This window comes from Nycticebus coucang, chromosome 7, assembly GCF_027406575.1.
Source record: "Nycticebus coucang isolate mNycCou1 chromosome 7, mNycCou1.pri, whole genome shotgun sequence".
Classification (NCBI taxonomy): Eukaryota; Metazoa; Chordata; class Mammalia; order Primates; family Lorisidae; genus Nycticebus; species Nycticebus coucang.
In genome coordinates this window covers 90,029,904-90,045,784 of record NC_069786.1, presented here as the reverse complement: position 1 = coordinate 90,045,784, position 15,881 = coordinate 90,029,904, and the positions used below count along the sequence as shown (strand labels likewise).

At 34.5% G+C, this 15,881-nt stretch overlaps 1 pseudogene; it reads left to right on the top strand.

Annotated features, from left to right (window-relative positions):
- The first annotated feature begins 3,850 nt into the window (after positions 1 to 3,850).
- Positions 3,851 to 15,881, top strand: part of LOC128589747 (nudC domain-containing protein 2-like) — a 38,726-nt pseudogene continuing 26,695 nt past the window's right edge.

Here is a 15,881-nt window from a genome sequence, read left to right as displayed (position 1 = left end):
AGTGAAATTTGTGTTTTACTGATGACTAAGCACATCATATATACCTGGGGAGAGATTAAAAAAAAAAAAAAAAGCTGAAATTTGCTCATCCATTTGTTATCAGGTCAAGTGATAATAGAGTATCTCGATGAGTAAAATATGTGCCAATGCTATTTTGAGTAAATATGACTTTTTAGAAACAGTTTTTGAGTAAAAAAGTAACCGGTGTGTACTGGTAATTAATACATATTTAGTAAGTGACTCTTAAAGGCTTGATTTGTCATATTTGGCAATGTATGTGGTGGAAATACTTCCAAAATGATTGATTTCAATCTATTGTCAACCAGCTCCCCATATTTTTGAAAAATTAGAATTGTCTCTTTGAACAAACTCACACCATTGGATAACCTATATGGCATGATGTTGGGCTATTAGGAAGTTTTCAGCTGCAAATAAACAATATTCAACTAAAATCAACATAAACAGTAAAGACTTGAATTATCTCACATGGTGATTCTGAAGGCTACAGTGGCCCAACAATGTTATTAATGGCCCAGAACCTTTCCTTTGCTCTATCATCCTCAGCAGATTGGCCTTCACCCTCAGATTATCCTTTCCTGGTTATAAGACGACTGCCCCAGCTCCAAGAATCACTTTCTCATAAACATGACCTGGAAAAAAAAAAAAAAAAAAAGTAGTCTTTCCTTGCATAGTCCAATTTATCAGGGAGAAAAACCTTTTCCAGAAGGCCCCTCAACAGACTTATCTTTACATCTCACAGGCCAGAACTCTCAACTACATGTATATCACCATGCCAATCACTGGTAAGAGGAAACGGAATCACCACGATTGGCTCAGACTAAACAGAGTTTATCTTCTAAGACTCTGGAAGGACCCACTATCCTTGCCTTCATTACTACCCTACACCTAGACAAAAATCAGTGTTCTGGTATCAAGGAAGCAGGGGGGATGCCTGTTAGGAAGTCACCAACAATGCCTACCAAACAAATGAATGCGGTTAACCATCTGAGGCTCTGGTCTCCAACTGCCAGGTTGCAGACCGTAGAAGTCCCTGGCCTGTTAGGAGCTGGGCCACACAGCAGCAATTGAGCAGTGGATGGACAAGTGATGCTACTGATTTTAGATGTCATTGTTCTTCTGTTATATGGATCATTTAAAAAATCATCTGTGATTCTTAAGCATGTATAAGAAACTTCCTCCCAACATATTTAGACAACAAAAAACTGAATAAAGTTAACATCATTTTTGTATGGCAGAATTTATCTAAGCCTACAAATGATAATAGACATTACTCTCTATTTCCCAAACTTGTTTGAATTCCTTTTCCATAGGAAGTATTACAAAATTAGCAATAACCATAATTTTTCAGAAATATTATATAGCATTTATTACAATAAAAATCTTTCTTGCATTATTTGAGAAGTAAAATTTGTGCCTGATTTAAAATGTCAGTTCTTTATTTACATTTTTTTCTAAGAATCATAGAGAGCTAAACTAAAATGGAATTATGATATTATCTAGTCTACATTTATTTTGAATGTGAATAATCTCAGGCTAGTGAAGATTACTTTTAACCAATAAATTCTCAAATCAATATGTATATGATTATTATTTGTACTTGTAAATTTCATTGTTACTGTTTTTTTAAAAATAAAAACTACTTTTAGCATTCAAATGAAATGGCACAGAGAGTGGCATTCACAACATGGCATATTTATAGCAAAATGTCTTAAGTTCTTTTTTGTCTTGCTGACTTTTTCCTGAACAACTTAAATTGGCAGCACCTCAGTTTTCCTAGAAAATTCAACTGGGGGAGCGAGGGAAACAGCGTTGATCTGATTTAGGTTTTTGAACCATATATAAACTAGTTAGAAATGGTTTTGTGTGTTGTGAACTATTCCACTAATCTTAACAGCAAGGTAAAACATTAAGGTGTGAAATAAACACAGTAGAACCTCTGTACTCTGTAGTTGACCACCTCTGTACATGAACCATCTCCTTAAGTTGATCTAATTTTCAGAGACCAGACATACACCATGTGTACATATCAGTACAGTAGGCCTAGTTTCTTATGTTGGCCCCTCTGTATGTTGCCAAGTTAGTTTCAGTCTCTTGGGTGGTCGGCTTTCAGAGGTTCTAATGTATTTGTAAAGAATATGAGAGATATAATTTTACCCAATTTAACTGTAATATTTGCGTTATATCTCAGATCTTAGAAAAATAATATTTGACATTAGTATATCAATCTTCTTATTTTTTGAGCATTACATATAGTAAATTACGGTTTTGCTATACCAAAGAGGCACTTGTGATTCTTGAGTAAGGCTCCCAGTTATACTAAGTGAAAATTAATGGTGGAGTCATTTTTAAATTATCCCACCAGGAACATCTTTGTTTCCCTCAACTGCTTTTCTCTTTTGACTATTGCACACCTCACTGTTGTGAATACAGACTGACATGCAGTGAAATTCAAAGAAAATAGAATGGAACTAATGTGCTTAATTCATCCAAATAGTTCAGAAGAAGAAAAAACTGACTAGCCAGATGAAAGACTAGAAAAGAAGAGCTAATTACTTAAATAAATTATACATAATTAAATAGTATGATACGAATTAGCAACATGTTATTTAAAATTCATAGTAATATAGGTTCTCTTATTTTAAGGTTAATGCAATTAATACATTTTCCTTTCCTTGAGGATTCTTGTTCATATTTATTTTTGCTTGGCATATTTAATCTGTTACTGTATTTCTTCTGTTGTGTTCACCCAGTTTCTTTTCCTCTTAAAAATATATTTAAATGTAAATATTTTTGAGTCTGCTTATTTTTATATGTTTTATTTTTTCTTCTGTTTACTAAGGCATTTTGGGGACATATAAATGACAATAATTTTCTCTCTTTTTATTTTTAAATTGTTGTAGGTATAGGACAAACATAAACTCTATACCTTCTTATTTTCTCCATTTATAAAACGTTTCTTTGAGGGTCTATTCTAATTATTCTCTAAAAAGTAATTAGAAATATTAGTGTTTTAGTTTGAACTGCATTGAAGTTATTAAAATATTTTTTAAAATAATCTCCAATGTTTCTAATAAGGAACATTGTAGAGGTATTGGCTTATTTATGTTTTACCTCTCAGCGAAGGATAGATCTTTCAATGATAACTTTTTATGGCTCATTAATTTTATGTGTGTATATATGTACATTATTTTGGTAATAAAATATTTTGTTACATTGTACAACAGGTTTTTGAAAGGCATCAATTAAAAATATATTCATTTTATTTATTTATAATTTTTTAAAACAATTTTTAGTTAAATCAAATTAATATTAGAGTACAATTTTTAGGTTACATTGTTCTCACTTCCAGGGTAAAGTTCCATTTGTAGAAGAGCCCCTCACCCAGGGGGCATGTTATACACCCTCACAAACTGCACATTAGGTGAGATCCCACCACATGTCCTGCCCCCAAACCATGAAAGGTGCTATATTAGTGTTTTATTGTTCTTATGAGCATGCAGTTTTTTATATGTTGATTTTATATTAGTATGGAGAACATAGGATTTTTTTTCCCCATTCTTACAATACTTTCCTAAGAAGGATGTATTTCAACTGCATTCAGATAAATGTAAAAGATATAAAGTTCTCCATATTTTCAATTTTTTTAATACATAATAGTTGTATGTATTTATGCAGCATGTGTGATATTTTTATACCAGCCTATACAATGTGTAATGATTGAGATACAGGTGTGTGGCACCCCAACTGGGGCCACACTTGACCATGTGGGAGGACTTGCCATGCCTTCCACATTGCTGCCCTGGAGCAGCAGGCCTCAGGAAGGTAAGGGATGGAGAACCAAATGCTGCAGAGAGGAACCAGTGGCAGAAGCCAATGGGTCCCTAGTCAGTTAAGGGAGACTGTGGTACAGCCCGAACTGCTGCCCATGCCAACCCCAGAACCATCTTCAGCCCTAGAGAGCCCTCCTCTGCCTGCTACTTCCCTGGGAGCGTTTTACAGACCTAAGGGTGATTTAGAGTTCTCCCATTCAGGGATGAACAAGGAATCCTCATCAAGGCCTGGGCAATTCGTGCACTTTCACCTTGCCCAGGGGAAGGGAATGGATCCCATCATTGATGTGATCATTCATCTTGCCCTAGGGGAAGGGACTGTGTCCATTCATTTGTTACCAAATCCTTGCCAAAGGACACAAGTAAGTGATTATCTATACCCCTAGACAAAGGGCCCAGGTGGAGATATTCTGACTTGGGATTTACCCTCTGCCAGGAACTCTGGTGCTTTTTCTGTGCTCTTTTCTGACTAATAAATCCTATGATGTTGATAAGTGGGACATAAAGAGAGGTATTTAGTTCATGGGAGTATTTCCCATTGTTACTTGAATTTCTTTCTTCAGTAGGTCCTTGGTCCATGGATTCATTCTTTGAATGGATTTCTTAATCTTTTTTCTTACATTGACCAATCTCTGAGTTCAAATTCAAAAATAAAAACACTAGCAAAAGCACATTTAAAAGCAAGTGGGCATTCAGATACTTATGCAAATGTACACTCATACCAAAAGGAATCAAGAGATATTAGAATAAAAATGAAAGGTAAAAATGTATTGAACCAACAACAGGTATATATTAAAAATAATAATTGTGCAATGAAAGATAATTTTTTCACAAAATACATTACTAATATTTAATATTCAGTGTAACATTAAATTAAATTAGAAAATCACCTCAGTCTACTCCAAGTAAACACTTAGAGTAATTCTAATTATATGAACACATGGCTAAAAATTGTTGCAGACTTTCTATGCTCAAATGTAAATATCTAAAGTGACCAACTGAACTGGCGTTGTAGACAATGTCTCAGTGGATCAACCTACATATTAATTAGATGAAAATAGTTACAATATTGATAAAAATAATAATTTTAGATTTATTGGTCAATTTAGTTTTCTGTATGTTTCTTTTTATGATATTTTAATGCATCCTTAAATCTCTGAAAAAATGATTATAATGATACATTCCTTTTATTATTTATTGTGACACTTCACATAGTAACATATCACAATGTTTTCTTCATAGTGTATAATAATCTTCCTTTGAGAATGGCATGTTGGTCAAAGTAGTATTTTCTCTAGCAGCTTCTGCAATGTTTCTTGTATTACTAAAAGGTGTTTAATATTAAATGTATAATCTATTCTGAATATTTCTTTTAGAGTTTAGTCATCTGTAAAGCCTTTTATGTAGGTGCATGTGTATACACTTCCTGTATTCTATGAGCTTCTTTTCCTTTGGCTGTTAAATATATTACAATAAATTTGTTGCTAAGCAAATTTTGGAAACATTTAAATATGCATATTCAATATGTCAGATATTTGTAATAATGCCTGATCAATGAAAAGTTTTAAAGGGAAATATTAATCATAGAAAGTCTAACTCCAGGTAATCTAACTCCCTACATAAAGAGTCTTGACAACTTTCTCCAGTTTTGACTCACATCACCCTTCAAAGAATCTTACTGAAACTTCTAGTTTACCGGTAAGTAAACTAAAGTCCAAAGGGAAGTAGTGAATTGTATGAGACCAGAAACTTAAATATTGAATCTGGAAAAGAATATGTTTACTATTTGACGATATTGTTCAAAAAGAAAACTTATTTTATTGAATAAATTAATAATTAAAAATAAAATATGTTTTATTTATAATAAACGACGCTGGCCTCATATACCGAGGGTGATGGGTTCAAACCTGGCCCCGGCCAAACTGCAACAACAACAACAAAAATATGTTAAACAAATAGCTTCATATAAGGCATATGAGAAGAAAGGGCAGTTTTAAGTCTTATGGACAGAGAAGAGACAAGCTCAGAATGTAACACATCAGTTGAGCAGACAACTGGCTGAGGCTGAAATACAGAGACACTATAGTAGATGATGAACTTTCATTTGTAATAATACTATGTGGAGAAAAAGCATATGCAAATAAATAAGAAGAAATTAGCTTTTGTTCGAAACCTAATCTAACTTTATCAACTTAGAATGAAATGTAGAAAAAGAGTTTGGTAAAGCTTTGTGTAATAGAAAAGATTAATATCAAGAGGGGATGTATTCAGGTTGTAAACAACAACAACAACAAAACGTCATCTGAGAGCCCTCTTGGGGCTCTGTGAACTGTTTATATTCCACTGCTAAGAAGTTGCTTTACATAAATACTACTTGTGAAAAGTGAGATTACATTGACCCAGTATAAATAATATGTTGTGCTCCATATCATATTAGGGACAACAATCTTACTCTTCTACAGCTAAAATTATAGTGTTTAGGTTCACAATAGCAATCCAAACTACCATAACTATGATTCTTGTTCAATAAAGAAATATGTTTCTTTAATACAGTAAACTATCCAAGATGGGAAATGAATAATATAGAAAAATATTTACAAGCAATATTTTAAAAAAGTATGTTTTTAATTCAGCCATTTAACAAAAGCAGTCAAAAATGATACATTTAGGCTTGGTGCTCATGCCACAGTGGTTATGGTGCCAGCCACATACACTGAGGGTGGTGGGGTCGAAACCTGCCTGGGCAAGCTAAACAACAATGCAACTGCAACAAAAAATAGCCAGGCATTGTGGCAGGTGCCTATAGTACCAGCTCCTTAGGAAGCTGAGGCCAGAGAATCACTTAAGCTCAAGAGTTGGAGGTTGCTGTGAGCTGTAATGCCACAGCACTCTACTGAGGGTGACATAGTCAGACTCTGTCTCAAGAAAAAAAAAAGGTACATTTATTAACTGTTTTAGTTGGTAAATAGTCTGAAGTGTAACTTTCATATTCTTCAATTCATATTTCCTAAAAGAACTCAAAATTATTAATGCCTCGTGTGACATTGAGTATGGTAATATCATTACTGATTCCATTTATACAAATATTTAGCTAAATGATATATTTTCAATTTCAAAATTGTGCTTATGCCACCTCTGGAAGAGCTGCGTCGGGATCCATGATCAGCACCCGCCTGGACCTCCATAAGAGCTGCGCTGGGACCCACTATTGGCACCCTCCCACTTCCGGAAGAGCTGAGACGAACCTGTGATCTGCACCCTCCCACCTCTGGAAGAGCTTTGCAGGGACCTGCCATCGGCTCCCTCCAGGACCTCCGGAAGAGCTGCCCTTCCACCTGCAATTGGCACACTCCCTGACCTCTGGAAGAGCTACGCCCACACAGACCCAGGTAAGAGCTGCACTAGGAACACCACCCTGCCCGCAGAGCCTCCCCACAACCTGACCAGGAACTCCCTCTTGTACCCTCCCTGCCTCCACACCACCCGCTCATCTGGCCAGGGATTCTGGCAGATGGTGCCATCCCTGCCTCTGCTCGGAGCCCTTCTCCTGTCCAGAGATTGCTAGAGACTTGGGCCCGCTGTGCCAAAGTCACTGGGCACCAGGCACTCCCAGAACTGTGTGCACTACCCCCTACCCTGTTGCTGGATCTGGGGTATCACACTCTGGAGCTGCTCCCACCACCAGAACTCCTTGGCTGGGGCAGCCCCAGAAGAGTTACACAGGGTCTCTCCCTACAAAGATTTAGCAACAATAGAGTGATCACCCCAGGGTCTAATCTCAGAGAGACACCACCCCAACTCTGAGGACAGCCAGAGGCAACGGTGAAAAACAATCATGAGATGAAATCAAAGGAAAAACTCTGGCAATATGAATAATCAGAGTAGATCAACTCCATCAAGGAACAATGGGGCAGAAACAAGATCCCACGCACAAGCAAATTGCTGAAATGTCAGAAATCAAATTCAGAATCTGGATACAAATAAGATCAAATTAGAATACCAAGCAGTAACCCAAAATATATCTCAAGAATTCAATGAATTCAAAGACCAAATGACCAAGGATTTTGACAAATTGAGACAAGAAGTTGCAGCCCTCAAAGATCTGAGAAACGCAGTAGAATCCCTCAGTAACAGAATGGAGCAAGCAGAAGAAAGGATTTCTGACATTGAAGACAAAGCTCTCGGATGCTCCCAAACTCTCAAAGAGGAAGAGAAATGGAGGGCAAAAACAGTTCACTCTCTCAGAGAGATATGGGATAATTAAAAAAACAAACAAACAAAACAAAACAATATTTGTCTTATAGGAATCCCCAAAAATGAAGAAGTGGTTTCCCAAGGTACAAAGTCTCTACTCCATGAGATTATGAAAGAGAACTTTCCAGACAAGTCAAGAGATTCTGAATTTCAGATAGCTGACAGTTTCAGAACTCCAGCATGACTCAACCCAAATAAGACATCCCCCAGACACATTATAATGAATTTCACTAAAGTTAATATGAAGGAGAAAATTCTGAAAGCAGCCACACAAAAGAAAACCATTACCTACAAGGGCAAGAATATTAGAATAACTGCAGATCTCTCTGCTGAAACCTTTCAGACTTTAAATCTCCTAAAACAAAATAACTTTCAACCCAGGATACTGTAACCAGATGAACTGAGTTTAATTTTTGATGGAGAAATTAAATACTTTAATGACATTCACATGTTGAAGAAATTTGCCACAACTAAACCAGCTCTCCAGCATATTCTCAGACCTATCCTCCATAAAGAACAGTGTAATCCTCCACCAAAAAACCCACAGAGAAAATTTTGATCAAATTCCAACTTCTACAGTCACAAAACTATTAAAAATATCCACTGGACTCTCGAAAGGCTTATCAGTATTCTCAATTAATGTGAATGGTTTAAATTGTCCTCTAAAGAGGCACAGGTTGGCTGACTGAATACAAAAACTCAAGCCAGATATCTGCTGCATACAAGAATCTCATCTTATATTAAAAGACAAATATAGACTCTAGGTGAAGGGATGGTCATCTATATTCCAGACGAAGGAAAGCAGAAAAAAGCAGGTATTGCAATTTTATTTGCAGATGCAATAGGCTTAAAACCAACCAAAATAAGGAAGGATAAGGATGGACACTTCATATTTGTTAAAGGTAATAATCAATATGACGAGATTTCAATTATTAATATTTATGCACACAACCAGAACATACCTCAATTTATAAAAGAAACTCTAACAGACATGAGCAACTTGATTTCCTCCAGTTCCATAGTAGTTGGACGTTTTAACACCCCTTTAGCAGTGCTGGATATATCCTCCAAAAAAAAGCTAAGCAAAGAAATCTTAGCTTTAAACTTAACCATTCAACATCTGGACCTAAAAGACACCTACAGAACATTTCATCCCAATAAAACTGAATACACATACTTCTCATCAGCCCACGGAACATACTCCAAAATCAACCACATCCTGAACCACAAATCTAACCTCAGAAAATTTAAAAAAAATACAAATTATTCCTTGCATGTTCTCAGACCATCATGGAATAAAAGTTGAACTCAATAACAACAGGAATCTGCATACCCATACAAGAATATTGAAGCTAAATAACCTTATGCTGAAGGATAGATGGGTTATAGACAGGATTAAGGAGGAAATCCCCAAATTTTTGGAAGAATACAATGATGAAGAGACGAATATCAAAACCTCTGGGATATTTCAAAGGCAGCCCTAAGAGGGAAATTTATAGCACTGCAAGCCTTCCTCAAGAAAACAGAAAGAGAGGAAGTTAATAACTTAATGGGACATCTCAAGCAACAGGAGAAGGAAGAACATTCCATCCCCAAACCCAACAGAAGGAAAGAAATAACCAAAATCACATCAGAATTAAATGAAATTGAAAACAAAGAATTATACAACAGATCAATAAATCCAAAAGTTGGTTTTTTGAAAAGGTCCATAAAATAGATAAACCTTTGGCCAACCTAACAAGGAGAAAAAGAGTACAATCTCTAATTTCATTATTCAGAAATAGTAAAGATGAAATAACAACAGACACCTCAGAAATTCAAAGAATCTTTAATGAATATTACGAGAAACTTTACTCTGAGCAATATGAAAATCTGAAAAAATCGACCAATACTTGGAAGTACACTACCTACCAAGACTTAGCCAGAACGAAGTGGAAAAGTTGAACAGGCCTATATCAAGTTCTGAAATAGCATCAACTATACAAAATCTCCCTAAAAAGTAAAGCCCAGGACCAGATGTCTTTACATTAGAATGCTACCAAACCTTTAAAGAAGAACTAATACCTATATTACTAAATCTCTTCCAAAATATAGAAAAAGAAAGAATACTACTCAACACATTCTATGAAGCAAACATCACTTTGATCTCTAAACCAGGGAAAGACCCAAAAGAAAAGAAAACTATAGACTAATATCACTAATGAATATTGATGCAAAAATACTCCATAAGATCCTAACAAACAGAATCCAACAACACATCAAAAAAGTATCCACCATGACCAAGTGGAATTTATCCCAGGCTCTCAAGGCTGGTTTAATATACATAAGTCTATAAATGTAATTCAGCAGATAAACAAACTAAAAAATAAAGACGATATGATTCTCTCAATTGATACAGAAAAAGCTTTTGATAATATCCAGCATCCCATCATGATCAGAACACTTAAGAAAATTGGTATAGAAGGGACATTTCTTAAACTAATAGAGGCCATCTACAGCAAACCCTCAGCCAATATTGTATTGAATGGAGTTAAATTGAAATCATTTCCACTTAGACCAGGAACCAGGCAAGGTTGCCCTTTGTCTCCAGTGCTCTTTAACATTGTAATGGAAGTTTTAGCCATTGCAATTAGGGAAGAAAAGGTGATCAAGGTTATCCACATAAGGTCAGAAGACATGAAACTTTCACTCTTTGCAGATGACATGATCGTATATCTGGAAAACACTAGGGATTCTACTACAAAACTTTTAGAATTGATCAAGGAATACAGCAATGTCTCAGGCTACAAAATCAACACCCATAATTCTGTAGCCTTTATATACCAACAATGGCCAAGCCGAAAAAATAGTCAAGGATTCTTTTCCTTTCACAGTAGTGCCAAAGAAGATGAAATATTTGGGAGTTTATCTAACAAAGGATGTGAAAGATCTCTATAAAGAGAACTATGAAAGTTTAAGAAAAAAATAGCTGAAAATGTTAACAAATGGAAAAACATACCATGCTCATGGCTGGGAAGAATCAACATCGTTAAAATGTCTATACTACCCAAAGCAATATATAATTTTAATGCAATTACTATAAAAGCTCCATTGTCATATTTTAAAGACCTTGAAAAAATAATACTTCGTTTTATATGGAATGAGAAAAAACCTCATATAGCCAAGACATTACTCAGCAATAAAAACAAAGCAAGTGGAATCACGCTACCAGACCTGAGACTGTACTATAAACCGACAGTGATCAAAACAGCATGGTACTGGAACAAAAACAGAGAAGTAGATGTCTGGAACAGAACACAGAACCAAGAGATGAATCCAGCTACTTACCATTATTTGATATTTGACAAGCCAATTAAAAAACATTCAGTGAGGAAAAGATTCCCTATTTAACAAATGGTGCTTGGTGAACTGGCTGGCGATCTGTAAAAGACTGAAACTGGACCCACGCCTTTCACCATTAACTAAGACAGACCACCAATGGATAAAAGATTTAAACTTAAGACAAAAACTATAAAAATACTTGAAGAAAGTTCAGGTAAACTCTTGAAGGAATCGGCCTGGGTGAATATTTTATGAGGACTCCCCAGGCAATTGAAGCAGTATCAAAAATACATTACTGGGACCTGATCAAACTAAAAAGCTTCTGCACAGCCAAGAACATAGTAAGTAAAGCAAGCAGACAGCTCTCAGAAAGGAAGAAAATATTTGTAGGTTATACATCCGGTAAAGGTTTAATAACCAGAATCCACAGAGAACTCAAACGTATGAGCAACAAAAGAACAAGTGATCCCATCTCAGGATGGGGAAAGGACTTGAAGAGAAACTTCTCTAAAGAAGATAGACACATGATCTACAGAAACATGAAAAAAAACTCATCATCCTTAATCATCAGAGAAATGCAAATCAAAACTACTTTGAGATATCACCTAACCCCAGTAAGAGTAGCCTACATAACAAAATCCCAAAACCAGAGATGCTGGCATGGATGTGGAGAAAAGGGCACACTTCTACACTGCTGGTGGGAATGCACACTAATATGTTCTTTCTGGAAGGATGTTTGGAAAATACTTAGAGACCTAAAAATAGACCTGCCATTTGATCCTATAATTCCTTTACTAGGTTTGTACCCAGAATACCAAAAATCACAATATAACAAAGACATCTGTACCAGAATGTTTATTGTAGCCCAATTCATAATTGCTAAGTCATGGAAGAAGCCCAAGTGCCCATCGACCCACGAATGGACTAGCAAATTTTGGTACATGTATACCATGGAATATTATGCAGCCTTAAAGAAAGATGGAGACTTTACCTCTTTCATGCTTACATGGACGGAGCTGGAACATATTCTTTTTAGCAAAGTATCTCAAGAATGGAAGAAAAAGTATCCAATGTACTCAGCCATACTATGAAGCCAATTTATAGCTTTCATATGAGGGCTATAGCCCAACTATAGCACAAGAATATGGGGAAAGGGCCAAGGGAGGGGACGGAAGGGGGAAGTCAGGGTGGAGGGAGGGTAATAGGTGGGGCCACACCTAAGGTGCATCTTAGAATGGGTACAGAGGAAACTTACTAAAGGCAGAATACAAGTGTCTACATACAATAACTAAGAAAATGCCATGAAGGCTACGTTGAACAGTTTGATGAAAATATTTCAGATTGTATATGAAACCAGCACACTGTACCTCTTGATTGCACAAATGTACACAGCTGTGATTTAACATAAAAAATAAATTAATTATTAAAAAAAACCAAAATTGTGCTTTTTACCCTGTCTCAAAAATTACACCAATTCCAGTAAATTGGACCACTAATTACAATATCCTCTGGTGTAAATAATAAGATTTTCACATTGCAAGATTCTCACAAAAAATATGTTTAGAACTGTGATGTCTATTTGTTTTATAATAGAGTGATTGAGTTAGCAGTGTGGATTGGAGATGGATATACATGAACCATACATTTGCTTAAGTTTCATAGTTTGGTTGCATAGCCAACAATTCCCTATAGTTCATCTCTAATTTCCTTACCATAAATTAACTAATCTATAGTGACTGATCCATGGAAGAGCTCTAATAGAAACAAGCGGTGTAATATTGTGCAAATCTTGTTTCAAGAAGTCCTTGTAGATTTTATTAATTTACACTGATTTAATATATCCCATGTTAGAGACAGCAACATTTTAGACATGATCAAACTTTCATCATTTGTACATGAGTGATTGTGCAAAGTTATGGTACAGAAAGCATTAACAAATGCTAGAGTACTAATTATTTATACTTGTGTTTATTGTGCATAAGAACTGTGGGCTTACCTATTCTAATGGGTAGGAAAGGATACCGATGTATGTGTGGAAAGGGGAATTTTGGGACTCTGTACTTTCTGCTCAGCTTTGGTCAAAACCTAAAACTGCTCTAAAACATGAAGTTTACAAAAAAAATGCCTAAAGATCAAATAGGACAATTTACCAAAGAAGATGAATATATGGTAAATAATCAGATAAACTATATTCAGTATTATTATTTAGGAAAATACAAATTAAACCACAGAGATACCACTACCCTTCTTTTACAGTGGCAATAAATAAAAAATAAATACCTGGTAATTTTAATTGCTTGCAGTGATTGAAACCATCAAGAATACTTGAATATTGTTGATAAAAATATATTTTTTGAAAACATTTTGGTGTTTTCTTATGAAGTTTAATCTTCATTTACATAATGCAGCAATCCAACGTTTAGGTATTTACAAGTGAGAAATGAAAGTTTTCTTATCTCAAAACCTATATGCAAATATTTGCAGCAGTTCTATTCCTAACTACTCCAAACTATATGCAAACCTGTCAGCTGGTGAATGAATAAACACCTGGGGTATACATAGACAATAAAATATCTCTAAGTGAGGAAAAGGAGTGTACTATTGATTCATGCAGCGAAATAGTTGAATTTTGAATACATCTTATAAAATAAAAGGAACTAGATGCCAAAGAATGCATAGTTTATGTTTTTAGACCCTTCTGAAAAATCAAAACTATATTACAATATTACTTAAATATTTCCTTCCCTTAAACACTTGGATCTCCATGTTTACAAGGACTCCATGATAATGTTGCACATATAAAATTCCAACACTGTGTATGCATACTATTAATACATTTTGTTGTAAAACTTATTAACTGCAATATGTAAAAAAGGCCATCCCATATTATTTAAATGATATGAAGTTGATCCACTGTCTTATTAATAGATATATTGCTACATCTAAAAATAAAAAAAACATTTATAATTTGAAGTACTTAAGATTTTTAGTATTTATGCAAACATTTTCAGTGTCCATTATTTTGTTAATAGAGTAAAATAATAGATCCATTTAAAAAAGCTGGAAAATGCCTAGGTATGTGCTGAATTGAATTCCCTTTTTATATTATCAATGAATGAGTAATCTATTAGGTCTATCAATCACTTTCTCAACTTATTCATTCATTATTTTAATAATATTTAATAGAAACCTCCATATATCATTAACATGAGACCATGCTCACAGAATATTAGAAAAGAAAGTTCAGCAGTCATATATGTCAGTCTTTTATTCTATTTTATAAAAGAATAAATTTATATTCAAAGAGTTTACATGATTTATTCAAAGTTATACACATACAAGATATTAAAACTATAATTAGATTGACATCAAATATTTGAGAGATTTACAGAAAAGTTGTAAAATAGTTCAGAGTTCCTTCTATCTTTCATTTAATTTTATCTAAAATAAATAACTTTCATAACAATATTATAAAAACCAAAGTATTCACATTGTTATACTCCTAATAACTGAAGACTTTATTTGGATATTATCCACCTTTCCAGATATCCTTTTCCTCTGTCAATATCTAGCCCAGAAACTGATGTTCCTTTTAATTATCAGACTTTGTTAACAGTGTTTGTTTCTTCAGATATTTCCCCAAGCTGTGAAAATTTCTCATCTTCCATTGACTTTCAAGAGACTGTATTCTTCACTTGATACTTTTGAAGCTTGGGAGGCATTTATTTTGTATAATTCCCCTCTTTTGGATTCCTGTGTTGTTTTCTTACTACCATTTTAAGGGGACACACTTTTGAGTAACAGAGCACCATACTTAATTAACAGTGCATGAAGTCAGGTGCTATGCAATGTTACAATGTCTTACTGATAATGTTTGCATGGATCATGTGGTTAAGATTATGTTTACCTGTTTCTCCTCTTTAAAGTTACTAATTTTCTTCTTGTGTTGAATAAATATTTTAGGGAAGACCATGAAAATATCCTCTTTCTGATTAAATTTCCACCTAGTGATTTTACATGAACATTTGGTACTTTGCAATAGTTATTACTATGGTAATATAGTAAACATTATTTATAATTATTATTAGTAGTATAATAATAATTATACTAATAATGTTTTCTATTTGCATCATAATTTCCATGTTTATTGAAATTTACTTCTAAAGAAGAGTTGCTCTTCATTTACCAATTGTTTTTACAAATACATATTTACATCAATTACATCATATACTTTTTTCAAATTGTTCCAGTTATGGTCATTGGGAACTATTTCAGATTTTCTCCTGTGACCTTTTAAGAAAAAAATATCCCCACTCTTTTCCTAGGATTTCTTTACTTTCAGGAAGTACATACCTTTTTGGTATCCTCTGTATTCATACTTCTGGAATCTGGTAATAAAAAATTTAGACACTACTGGGGGCTCATTTGCAGAAAATGACCACAAAACCTCAACAG